General features: G+C 42.2%; 3 non-coding genes across 3 annotated transcripts; all 3 read left to right on the top strand.

The window, feature by feature from the left end:
* Positions 1-3,650: 3,650 nt before the first annotated feature.
* TRNASTOP-UCA (transfer RNA opal suppressor (anticodon UCA)) lies at positions 3,651-3,737 on the top strand. Its single transcript has one exon. It is a non-coding gene; the product is annotated as a tRNA-Sec (tRNA).
* A 4,143-nt stretch (positions 3,738-7,880) lies between these two features.
* TRNASTOP-UCA (transfer RNA opal suppressor (anticodon UCA)) lies at positions 7,881-7,967 on the top strand. Its single transcript has one exon. It is a non-coding gene; the product is annotated as a tRNA-Sec (tRNA).
* Positions 7,968-12,111: 4,144 nt separating this feature from the next.
* On the top strand, positions 12,112-12,198 carry TRNASTOP-UCA (transfer RNA opal suppressor (anticodon UCA)). The gene has a single exon. It is a non-coding gene; the product is annotated as a tRNA-Sec (tRNA).
* Positions 12,199-12,489: the final 291 nt, after the last annotated feature.

Raw genomic sequence — 12,489 nt, 5'->3', positions numbered from 1 at the left:
AATTTATTTTCAATCTAAAAACAAGGCGTTAATACTGTACCTCGAGGTATTCCTCTGTGCACTATTCACAAAATAGCAAATTATAAATTAAAAGCAGAGTCCTCTACAACATAGCACTCTCTGCCGCCACTAAACTCTACACAACTCTACTCTTCACCACTGCACTCTACTCTGCACCACTCTACTCTATGCTGCTCTTGTGTACTCTACCCCCATGCATGTACGCCAATACACTCTATATCTCTCCACTCTACACCAATACACTTTAAACCACTCTAATCTACCGTGCACTACTGCACTCTACAACACTGAACTCTGCGACGCTCTACTCTATGACACTGCACTCTACACCACTCTATTCTACTCTGCTCTATTCCACTCAACGCCACTCCACTCTACGCCACTACAATCTACCCTGTGCCACTCCACTCAATGCCACTCTATTCTACGCCTCTGCACTCTACATCACTGCACTCTACGCCACTGCACTCTATGCCACTGCATTCAAAACCAATGCACTCTACTCCATTGCACTCTACACCAATCCACTCTGCACATCTGCACTGTACGCCACCATATTCTACTTTGCAACACTCTGCCGTTGCTCGCCTTCTTCCATTTTGACTTATTGGACCAACCAGCACACACCTGCGCATCCCAGAAACATGCCAAAACTAATCGACAGAAGAGAAGAGATGGCACAGGACCTCTTTGGCAAAGGGTTCAGTGCGGCAGCTGCCTCACCACCGAATGCACAACGTAACACTGGACTATGATCATGCTTTATCAAATTGGAAAGGGTCAAACCGGAGATTTCCCATTGAAATCAATTGAGCGTCCGAAGGCTCAAAAGCCCTCTGCATCCAGCCGCCCGGGTGGCCCTGGCAGTGAAAACTCTACACCTACCCACTTCCCCACTTGCCCTGAGTAAGTGACCAGGAGCTCAGCTCCCACAGCCGCATGGCTTGCCAGTCAGCAGCCACCAACCAAGGCCCCCCTATCCCTCATAGGATAACATTGGGCCTAACTCTCTCTGCACCCGGCCGCCCTAGAGCCGCTGAGGGTGAACCAACTTTACCTACCTTACCCTGAGGGACCCCTGAGTCTATGCCCAGAACCTCAACTCTGCCAGTCGAGTACTTACCCTTAAACCGCAAACTCTATTTTCCTCATAGGGTAACATTGACTGGCTTTTTCCTGAAATTTCTTCTAAGTGTGGATTTTTCAAATCTTAAAATATTCACTAAAAATCAGCCGAGTAACGAAAACGAAATTACTCACCTTCTCTTAGGTGAGCTCCCTGTGCTGGATCTTGGTACCCAGCACTGACTCTGAAAAATACTTACAACTGCACTTACCCTTAACTCAATTTTCTTCCGTAGGAAACCATTGACTGTTTTTCTGTGAAATTTCTTCAAAGTGTCGATTTCTTCAATCTTTAAATATTCTTCAAAAATCGTATAATATCTTCAAACGTAATTACTTACCTGTTTTGGATAAAGATCCCAGTACTGAGTCCAGGCACCCAGTACTGGATTACAAAAGTAACTAGAAAGTACTATACCTGCAATTTGAATTTCTTGCCATAGAGAATCATTGAATGTTTTCAAGGAAATATTTTCGAAGTGTCAACTTTTGAAATAGCTACATATTACTTAAAAATCATCACTGCAATTAATTCGACTTGTATCACTTGATTCAAAGTACTGACCCAGGATTGAATCTGGGATCCAGTCCTGGAATTCCAAAAGTAATCCGAAAAGTAATCTGTGACAAATAACATGAAAATTCCATTGAACTCAATGCACTGTTGTGTTTGAAATAGTGTTGCCTATTGCAACCACTTGTAACTGTTTACAAAAATCAATTGCTCATTGCAAAAGTATTTATATTCAACATCTCATTCTGAGAAAGTATATTTTAATTCCAATTGTTGGTTCGAAAATAAAACAAGCAGATATGTTTTATATAAACTATTGGCCTAGAGTTCAGTTATTGAGTGTGTGAGACCATTTGCTGACTGAGTGTGTACAACAAATGCTTTACACTGTCCTCTGGTACTGCCTTACTGCTCGACCAAGCTACCACTTTAGAGAGTAAGGTTATACCTAACTTTAACCTCTCTCAGCCCCTGGGGGACTGTGGACTCTGTACACCCTGTACCTATTAAGGAACAGTATATACAGAGCCACTTTCTCACACACAGAGAAACAGATAGAATCAATGGATTGTCAGGATTTAGCGGAAAAAAATTATGCCATCATTGATAAGGTCATAGAGGAGCACTAACAATACCTCAGAGACAAAAAATGAGAAAGAGCAAGAGGGATGACCGTGATTAGCAGGATGGCGGGATTTACACGTTTGCTAAAAAGTATGATAAGCCCATCAGCAACAAGGATAGAAAAAGGTGCAGGGAAGAAAGTCTAGAAACCAAATCAGCCAGTAGTATCTCTCTGGCATCAAGCGAAAGTACCACCTCCAGCACAGCACAATCAGAAATCCCTTTAGGCGAAGGTACCACCAATTTCCAAAGGGAACTGGAGAGACTACGCATAGGCGACAGGCAGACAATTATAACTTTTCAACATAATGCACAGCAGCCACAATGCTCTACAACATAGTCAAAAGCTCTGGCTAAACACATAAGGTCCAAAAGGCGAGACCTATTGGCTATGCCAATGCTTGCCTATGATTGTCTTTTAAACGCTGGAAGTTGATGACAGCCGCGTGACCGGTAACATAGAGGAAGGACTAGCAAAGTCAAATTTTTTTGGTACTTTAATTTTACAGTGGCGGATTCAGCCTAAACATGGTTGTATTGTTTCCATCACTTGCCTTTTCAGCTTTATATATTCCAATAAAAGATACAAAATGTCGAAAAGTAGACACCGTGAAATCTTTCATAGAATGCAATTTGTTTAAAACGGAAATGGCCCGTGTATTGTCATTCAACTGTCTGACAGTTAGTACCCCCCACGTCAAACGTCATTCTCTCGGCGTCCCGCCCACCGTTTCACAGGCTCACTGGCATATTAACAAATCCCCGAGTTGCTCTGCCCTGCATCCGATTTCCCAGTTCGGTTCCACCTGACGCTTAGCAAGTAACAAATTATGAGAAAAGCAATATTGTGTAAAAATAAAATACGGAAAAATAAACTGAGCTGCCAAATTAAGATGCTCGTAATACAACGTGGCTCTTTCAAATTACACACGGCCGCTTCCAAAACGTAGACCTAGAATGGACTGTGCATGTTGTGAGGGAGAGAACGCGAGCAGCGTTTTCACTGTTTCATTTCTACTTCCTTTGCCTGAGCTTGATTAACTCATGATGTGCTTATTCAAGTGTTGCATCGGCTGCTCGTTTCTGTTGCAAGTTGTCTTCCTCGTGGCTTTGCTTTGATCACGTTAGAAAAGCAGGAAGCAGACGGGTCTCATTTACCCAGAAACCCTTGTTTTAATTTGCATAAATTGAAGATTATCTCCTGAAAGTCTGGCTTCAAGCAGTAAAGATATTCAAACAAATTGACGTGCTATCTCAGAGATAGGGGTGAAGAAAATGGATTACAAATCATCATATACCTTACCCTATTAATAAAGTGTGCTGTATTTTTGGGTTATATATAAGTCTCTACCTAACAACTGTATCTGCCCGGATGAACCCCAGTGGTCTGGGGTGCAGGCTTCAAACCTGTAGCTGTTTAGCGACAGAGTGGTTCAATTCCACCTTCTGGGCGGACTAATTAAATAGATCAGCTGTGTGTTTTGCTACAATAATCATAATTATAGCGTTATTTCTGATGACAGTTCCATGTGATTTATAGACAGACAAACGGAATATCACCGTTGGAATGGCAGGAGGACATAAATAGGTTGGGCTTCGCATATGACGCTGCCTCTGATTTTCGTGTGTACATGATGCTCTCATACTGATCTGCGCAATCACCCTTTGGCACACAAAGTGTGTGTGTATTTGTGTGATTCACTGCCTTTAAGGAGACAGCAATCATTAACTAAGTACCAAGCATTCCTGCCAATATTTGGAAGCAGGAGGAGGGAGATTTAGTAAAAACAAATTTGGGGATTTTATTTTTCACATTGAAGTCTGAAGAGGTCGCAGTTTTAGGCAGCATAATGCTAAAATAAAGCAACTTTTTGCTTTAAAAAATCGGTGCTTTTTGCTACCAGAACCTAGTGTGTTGGAATGCATAAATGAGAAAATTGCCACTGAACTTTTTCTTCAATCTAAAAACAAGGAGTTAATACTGTACCTCGAGGTATTCCTCTGTGCACTATTCACAAAATAGCAAATTATAAATTAAAAGCAGAGTCCTCTACAACATAGCACTCTCTGCCACCACTAAACTCTACACAACTCTACTCTTCACCACTGCACTCTACTCTGCACCACTCTACTCTATGCTGCTCTTCTGTACTCTACCCCGATGCATGTACGCCAATACACTCTATATCTCTCCACTCTACACCAATACACTTTAAACCACTCTAATCTACCGTGCACTACTGCACTCTACAACACTGAACTCTGCGACGCTCTACTCTATGACACTGCACTCTACACCACTCTATTCTACTCTGCTCTATTCCACTCAACGCCACTCCACTCTACGCCACTACAATCTACCCTGTGCCACTCCACTCAATGCCACTCTATTCTACGCCTCTGCACTCTACATCACTGCACTCTACGCCACTGCACTCTATGCCACTGCATTCAAAACCAATGCACTCTACTCCATTGCACTCTACACCAATCCACTCTGCACATCTGCACTGTACGCCACCATATTCTACTTTGCAACACTCGCTGTTGCTCGCCTTCTTCCATTTTGACTTATTGGACCAACCAGCACACACCTGCGCATCCCAGAAACATGCCAAAACTAATCGACAGAAGAGAAGAGATGGCACAGGACCTCTTTGGCAAAGGGTTCAGTGCGGCAGCTGCCGCACCACCAAATGCACAACGTAACACTGGACTATGATCATGCTTTATCAAATTGGAAAGGGTCAAACCGGAGATTTCCCGTCGAAATCAATTGAGCGCCCGAAGGCTCAAAAGCCCTCTGCATCCAGCCGCCCGGGTGGCCCTGGCCGTGAAAACTCTACACCTACCCACTTCCCCACTTGCCCTGAGTAAGTGACCAGGAGCTCAGCTCCCACAGCCGCGTGGCTTGCCAGTCAGCAGCCACCAACCAAGGCCCCCCTATCCCTCATAGGATAACATTGGGCCTAACTCTCTCTGCACCCGGCCGCCCTAGAGCCGCTGAGGGTGAACCAACTTTACCTACCTTACCCTGGGGGACCCCTGAGTCTATGCCCAGAACCTCAACTCTGCCAGTCGAGTACTTACCCTTAAACCGCAAACTCTATTTTCCTCATATGGTAACATTGACTGGCTTTTTCCTGAAATTTCTTCTAAGTGTGGATTTTTCAAATCTTAAAATATTCACTAAAAATCAGCCGAGTAACGAAAACGAAATTACTCACCTTCTCTTAGGTGAGCTCCCTGTGCTGGATCTTGGTACCCAGCACTGACTCTGAAAAATACTTACAACTGCACTTACCCTTAACTCAATTTTCTTCCGTAGGAAACCATTGACTGTTTTTCTGTGAAATTTCTTCAAAGTGTCGATTTCTTCAATCTTTAAATATTCTTCAAAAATCGTATAATATCTTCAAACGTAATTACTTACCTGTTTTGGATAAAGATCCCAGTACTGAGTCCAGGCACCCAGTACTGGATTACAAAAGTAACTAGAAAGTACTATACCTGCAATTTGAATTTCTTGCCATAGAGAATCATTGAATGTTTTCAAGGAAATATTTTCGAAGTGTCAACTTTTGAAATAACTACATATTACTTAAAAATCATCACTGCAATTAATTCGACTTGTATCACTTGATTCAAAGTACTGACCCAGGACTGAATCTGGGATCCAGTCCTGGAATTCCAAAAGTAATCCGAAAAGTAATCTGTGACAAATAACATGAAAATTCCATTGAACTCAATGCACTGTTGTGTTTGAAATAGTGTTGCCTATTGCAACCACTTGTAACTGTTTACAAAAATCAATTGCTCATTGCAAAAGTATTTATATTCAACATCTCATTCTGAGAAAGTATATTTTAATTCCAATTGTTGGTTCGAAAATAAAACAAGCAGATATGTTTTATATAAACTATTGGCCTAGAGTTCAGTTATTGAGTGTGTGAGACCATTTGATGACTGAGTGTGTACAACAAATGCTTTACACTGTCCTCTGGTACTGCCTTACTGCTCGACCAAGCTACCACTTTAGAGAGTAAGGTTATACCTAACTTTAACCTCTCTCAGCCCCTGGGGGACTGTGGACTCTGTACACCCTGTACCTATTAAGGAACAGTATATACAGAGCCACTTTCTCACACACAGAGAAACAGATAGAATCAATGGATTGTCAGGATTTAGTGGAAAAAAATTATGCCATCATTGATAAGGTCATAGAGGAGCACTAACAATACCTCAGAGACAAAAAATGAGAAAGAGCAAGAGGGATGACCGTGATTAGCAGGATGGCGGGATTTACACGTTTGCTAAAAAGTATGATAAGCCCATCAGCAACAAGGATAGAAAAAGGTGCAGGGAAGAAAGTCTAGAAACCAAATCAGCCAGTAGTATCTCTCTGGCATCAAGCGAAAGTACCACCTCCAGCACAGCACAATCAGAAATCCCTTTAGGCGAAGGTACCACCAACTTCCAAAGGGAACTGGAGAGACTACGCATAGGCGACAGGCAGACAATTATAACTTTTCAACATAATGCACAGCAGCCACAATGCTCTACAACATAGTCAAAAGCTCTGGCTAAACACATAAGGTCCAAAAGGCGAGACCTATTGGCTATGCCAATGCTTGCCTATGATTGTCTTTTAAACGCTGGAAGTTGATGACATTCGCGTGACCGGTAACATAGAGGAAGGACTAGCAAAGTCAAATTTTTTTGGTACTTTAATTTTACAGTGGCGGATTCAGCCTAAACATGGTTGTATTGTTTCCATCACTTGCCTTTTCAGCTTTATATATTCCAATAAAAGATACAAAATGTCGAAAAGTAGACACCGTGAAATCTTTCATAGAATGCAATTTGTTTAAAACGGAAATGGCCCGTGTATTGTCATTCAACTGTCTGACAGTTAGTACCCCCCACGTCAAACGTCATTCTCTCGGCGTCCCGCCCACCGTTTCACAGGCTCACTGGCATATTAACAAATCCCCGAGTTGCTCTGCCCTGCATCCGATTTCCCAGTTCGGTTCCACCTGACGCTTAGCAAGTAACAAATTATGAGAAAAGCAATATTGTGTAAAAATAAAATACGGAAAAATAAACTGAGCTGCCAAATTAAGATGCTCGTAATACAACGTGGCTCTTTCAAATTACACACGGCCGCTTCCAAAACGTAGACCTAGAATGGACTGTGCATGTTGTGAGGGAGAGAACGCGAGCAGCGTTTTCACTGTTTCATTTCTACTTCCTTTGCCTGAGCTTGATTAACTCATGATGTGCTTATTCAAGTGTTGCATCGGCTGCTCGTTTCTGTTGCAAGTTGTCTTCCTCGTGGCTTTGCTTTGATCACGTTAGAAAAGCAGGAAGCAGACGGGTCTCATTTACCCAGAAACCCTTGTTTTAATTTGCATAAATTGAAGATTATCTCCTGAAAGTCTGGCTTCAAGCAGTAAAGATATTCAAACAAATTGACGTGCTATCTCAGAGATAGGGGTGAAGAAAATGGATTACAAATCATCATATACCTTACCCTATTAATAAAGTGTGCTGTATTTTTGGGTTATATATAAGTCTCTACCTAACATCTGTATCTGCCCGGATGAACCCCAGTGGTCTGGGGTGCAGGCTTCAAACCTGTAGCTGTTTAGCGACAGAGTGGTTCAATTCCACCTTCTGGGCGGACTAATTAAATAGATCAGCTGTGTGTTTTGCTACAATAATCATAATTATAGCGTTATTTCTGATGACAGTTCCATGTGATTTATAGACAGACAAACGGAATATCACCTTTGGAATGGCAGGAGGACATAAATAGGTTGGGCTTCGCATATGACGCTGCCTCTGATTTTCGTGTGTACATGATGCTCTCATACTGATCTGCGCAATCACCCTGTGGCACACAAAGTGTGTGTGTATTTGTGTGATTCACTGCCTTTAAGGAGACAGCAATCATTAACTAAGTACCAAGCATTCCTGCCAATATTTGGAAGCAGGAGGAGGGAGATTTAGTAAAAACAAATTTGGGGATTTTATTTTTCACATTGAAGTCTGAAGAGGTCGCAGTTTTAGGCAGCATAATGCTAAAATAAAGCAACTTTTTGCTTTAAAAAATCGGTGCTTTTTGCTACCAGAACCTAGTGTGTTGGCATGCATAAATGAGAAAATTGCCACTGAACTTTTTCTTCAATCTAAAAACAAGGAGTTAATACTGTACCTCGAGGTATTCCTCTGTGCACTATTCACAAAATAGAAAATTATAAATTAAAAGCAGAGTCCTCTACAACATAGCACTCTCTGCCACCACTAAACTCTACACAACTCTACTCTTCACCACTGCACTCTACTCTGCACCACTCTACTCTATGCTGCTCTTCTGTACTCTACCCCAATGCATGTACGCCAATACACTCTATATCTCTCCACTCTACACCAATACACTTTAAACCACTCTAATCTACCGTGCACTACTGCACTCTACAACACTGAACTCTGCGACGCTCTACTCTATGACACTGCACTCTACACCACTCTATTCTACTCTGCTCTATTCCACTCAACGCCACTCCACTCTACGCCACTACAATCTACCCTGTGCCACTCCACTCAATGCCACTCTATTCTACGCCTCTGCACTCTACATCACTGCACTCTACGCCACTGCACTCTATGCCACTGCATTCAAAACCAATGCACTCTACTCCATTGCACTCTACACCAATCCACTCTGCACATCTGCACTGTACGCCACCATATTCTACTTTGCAACACTCGCCGTTGCTCGCCTTCTTCCATTTTGACTTATTGGACCAACCAGCACACACCTGCGCATCCCAGAAACATGCCAAAACTAATCGACAGAAGAGAAGAGATGGCACAGGACCTCTTTGGCAAAGGGTTCAGTGCGGCAGCTGCCGCACCACCAAATGCACAACGTAACACTGGACTATGATCATGCTTTATCAAATTGGAAAGGGTCAAACCGGAGATTTCCCGTCGAAATCAATTGAGCGCCCGAAGGCTCAAAAGCCCTCTGCATCCAGCCGCCCGGGTGGCCCTGGCAGTGAAAACTCTACACCTACCCACTTCCCCACTTGCCCTGAGTAAGTGACCAGGAGCTCAGCTCCCACAGCCGCGTGGCTTGCCAGTCAGCAGCCACCAACCAAGGCCCCCCCTATCCCTCATAGGATAACATTGGGCCTAACTCTCTCTGCACCCGGCCGCCCTAGAGCCGCTGAGGGTGAACCAACTTTACCTACCTTACCCTGGGGGACCCCTGAGTCTATGCCCAGAACCTCAACTCTGCCAGTCGAGTACTTACCCTTAAACCGCAAACTCTATTTTCCTCATATGGTAACATTGACTGGCTTTTTCCTGAAATTTCTTCTAAGTGTGGATTTTTCAAATCTTAAAATATTCACTAAAAATCAGCCGAGTAACGAAAACGAAATTACTCACCTTCTCTTAGGTGAGCTCCCTGTGCTGGATCTTGGTACCCAGCACTGACTCTGAAAAATACTTACAACTGCACTTACCCTTAACTCAATTTTCTTCCATAGGAAACCATTGACTGTTTTTCTGTGAAATTTCTTCAAAGTGTCGATTTCTTCAATCTTTAAATATTCTTCAAAAATCGTATAATATCTTCAAACGTAATTACTTACCTGTTTTGGATAAAGATCCCAGTACTGAGTCCAGGCATCCAGTACTGGATTACAAAAGTAACTAGAAAGTACTATACCTGCAATTTGACTTTCTTGCCATAGAGAATCATTGAATGTTTTCAAGGAAATATTTTCGAAGTGTCAACTTTTGAAATAGCTACATATTACTTAAAAATCATCACTGCAATTAATTCGACTTGTATCACTTGATTCAAAGTACTGACCCAGGACTGAATCTGGGATCCAGTCCTGGAATTCCAAAAGTAATCCGAAAAGTAATCTGTGACAAATAACATGAAAATTCCATTGAACTCAATGCACTGTTGTGTTTGAAATAGTGTTGCCTATTGCAACCACTTGTAACTGTTTACAAAAATCAATTGCTCATTGCAAAAGTATTTATATTCAACATCTCATTCTGAGAAAGTATATTTTAATTCCAATTGTTGGTTCTAAAATAAAACAAGCATATATGTTTTATATAAACTATTGGCCTAGAGTTCAGTTATTGAGTGTGTGAGACCATTTGCTGACTGAGTGTGTACAACAAATGCTTTACACTGTCCTCTGGTACTGCCTTACTGCTCGACCAAGCTACCACTTTAGAGAGTAAGGTTATACCTAACTTTAACCTCTCTCAGCCCCTGGGGGACTGTGGACTCTGTACACCCTGTACCTATTAAGGAACAGTATATACAGAGCCACTGTCTCACACACAGAGAAACAGATAGAATCAATGGATTGTCAGGATTTAGTGGAAAAAAATTATGCCATCATTGATAAGGTCATAGAGGAGCACTAACAATACCTCAGAGACAAAAAATGAGAAAGAGCAAGAGGGATGACCGTGATTAGCAGGATGGCGGGATTTACACGTTTGCTAAAAAATATGATAATCCCATCAGCAACAAGGATAGAAAAAGGTGCAGGGAAGAAAGTCTAGAAACCAAATCAGCCAGTAGTATCTCTCTGGCATCAAGCGAAAGTACCACCTCCAGCACAGCACAATCAGAAATCCCTTTAGGCGAAGGTACCACCAATTTCCAAAGGGAACTGGAGAGACTACGCATAGGCGACAGGCAGACAATTATAACTTTTCAACATAATGCACAGCAGCCACAATGCTCTACAACATAGTCAAAAGCTCTGGCTAAACACATAAGGTCCAAAAGGCGAGACCTATTGGCTATGCCAATGCTTGCCTATGATTGTCTTTTAAATGCTGGAAGTTCATGACAGCCGCGTGACCGGTAACATAGAGGAAGGACTAGCAAAGTCAAATTTTTTTGGTACTTTAAATTTACAGTGGCGGATTCAGCCTAAACATGGTTGTATTGTTTCCATCACTTGCCTTTTCAGCTTTATATAATCCAATAAAAGATACAAAATGTCGAAAAGTAGACACCGTGAAATCTTTCATAGAATGCAATTTGTTTAAAACGGAAATGGCCCGTGTATTGTCATTCAACTGTCTGACAGTTAGTACCCCCCACGTCAAACGTCATTCTCTTGGCGTCCCGCCCACCGTTTCACGGGCTCACTGGCATATTAACAAATCCCCGAGTTGCTCTGCCCTGCATCCGATTTCCCAGTTCGGTTCCACCTGACGCTTAGCAAGTAACAAATTATGAGAAAAGCAATATTGTGTAAAAATAAAATACGGAAAAATAAACTGAGCTGCCAAATTAAGATGCTCGTAATACAACGTGGCTCTTTCAAATTACACACGGCCGCTTCCAAAACGTAGACCTAGAATGGACTGTGCATGTTGTGAGGGAGAGAACGCGAGCAGCGTTTTCACTGTTTCATTTCTACTTCCTTTGCCTGAGCTTGATTAACTCATGATGTGCTTATTCAAGTGTTGCATCGGCTGCTCGTTTCTGTTGCAAGTTGTCTTCCTCGTGGCTTTGCTTTGATCACGTTAGAAAAGCAGGAAGCAGACGGGTCTCATTTACCCAGAAACCCTTGTTTTAATTTGCATAAATTGAAGATTATCTCCTGAAAGTCTGGCTTCAAGCAGTAAAGATATTCAAACAAATTGACGTGCTATCTCAGAGATAGGGGTGAAGAAAATGGATTACAAATCATCATATACCTTACCCTATTAATAAAGTGTGCTGTATTTTTGGGTTATATATAAGTCTCTACCTAACATCTGTATCTGCCCGGATGAACCCCAGTGGTTTGGGGTGCAGGCTTCAAACCTGTAGCTGTTTAGCGACAGAGTGGTTCAATTCCACCTTCTGGGCGGACTAATTAAATAGATCAGCTGTGTGTTTTGCTACAATAATCATAATTATAGCGTTATTTCTGATGACAGTTCCATGTGATTTATAGACAGACAAACGGAATATCACCTTTGGAATGGCAGGAGGACATAAATAGGTTGGGCTTCGCATATGACGCTGCCTCTGATTTTCGTGTGTACATGATGCTCTCATACTGATCTGCGCAATCACCCTGTGGCACACAAAGTGTGTGTGTATTTGTGTGATTCACTGCCTTTAAGGAGACAGCAATCATTAACTAAGTACCAAGCAT

Source organism: Triturus cristatus, chromosome 4_1 (assembly GCF_964204655.1).
Source record: "Triturus cristatus chromosome 4_1, aTriCri1.1, whole genome shotgun sequence".
Lineage (NCBI taxonomy): Eukaryota > Metazoa > Chordata > Amphibia > Caudata > Salamandridae > Triturus > Triturus cristatus.
The sequence above is the reverse complement of the archived record's forward strand: the minus strand, read 5'-3'. Positions and strand labels throughout refer to the sequence as shown.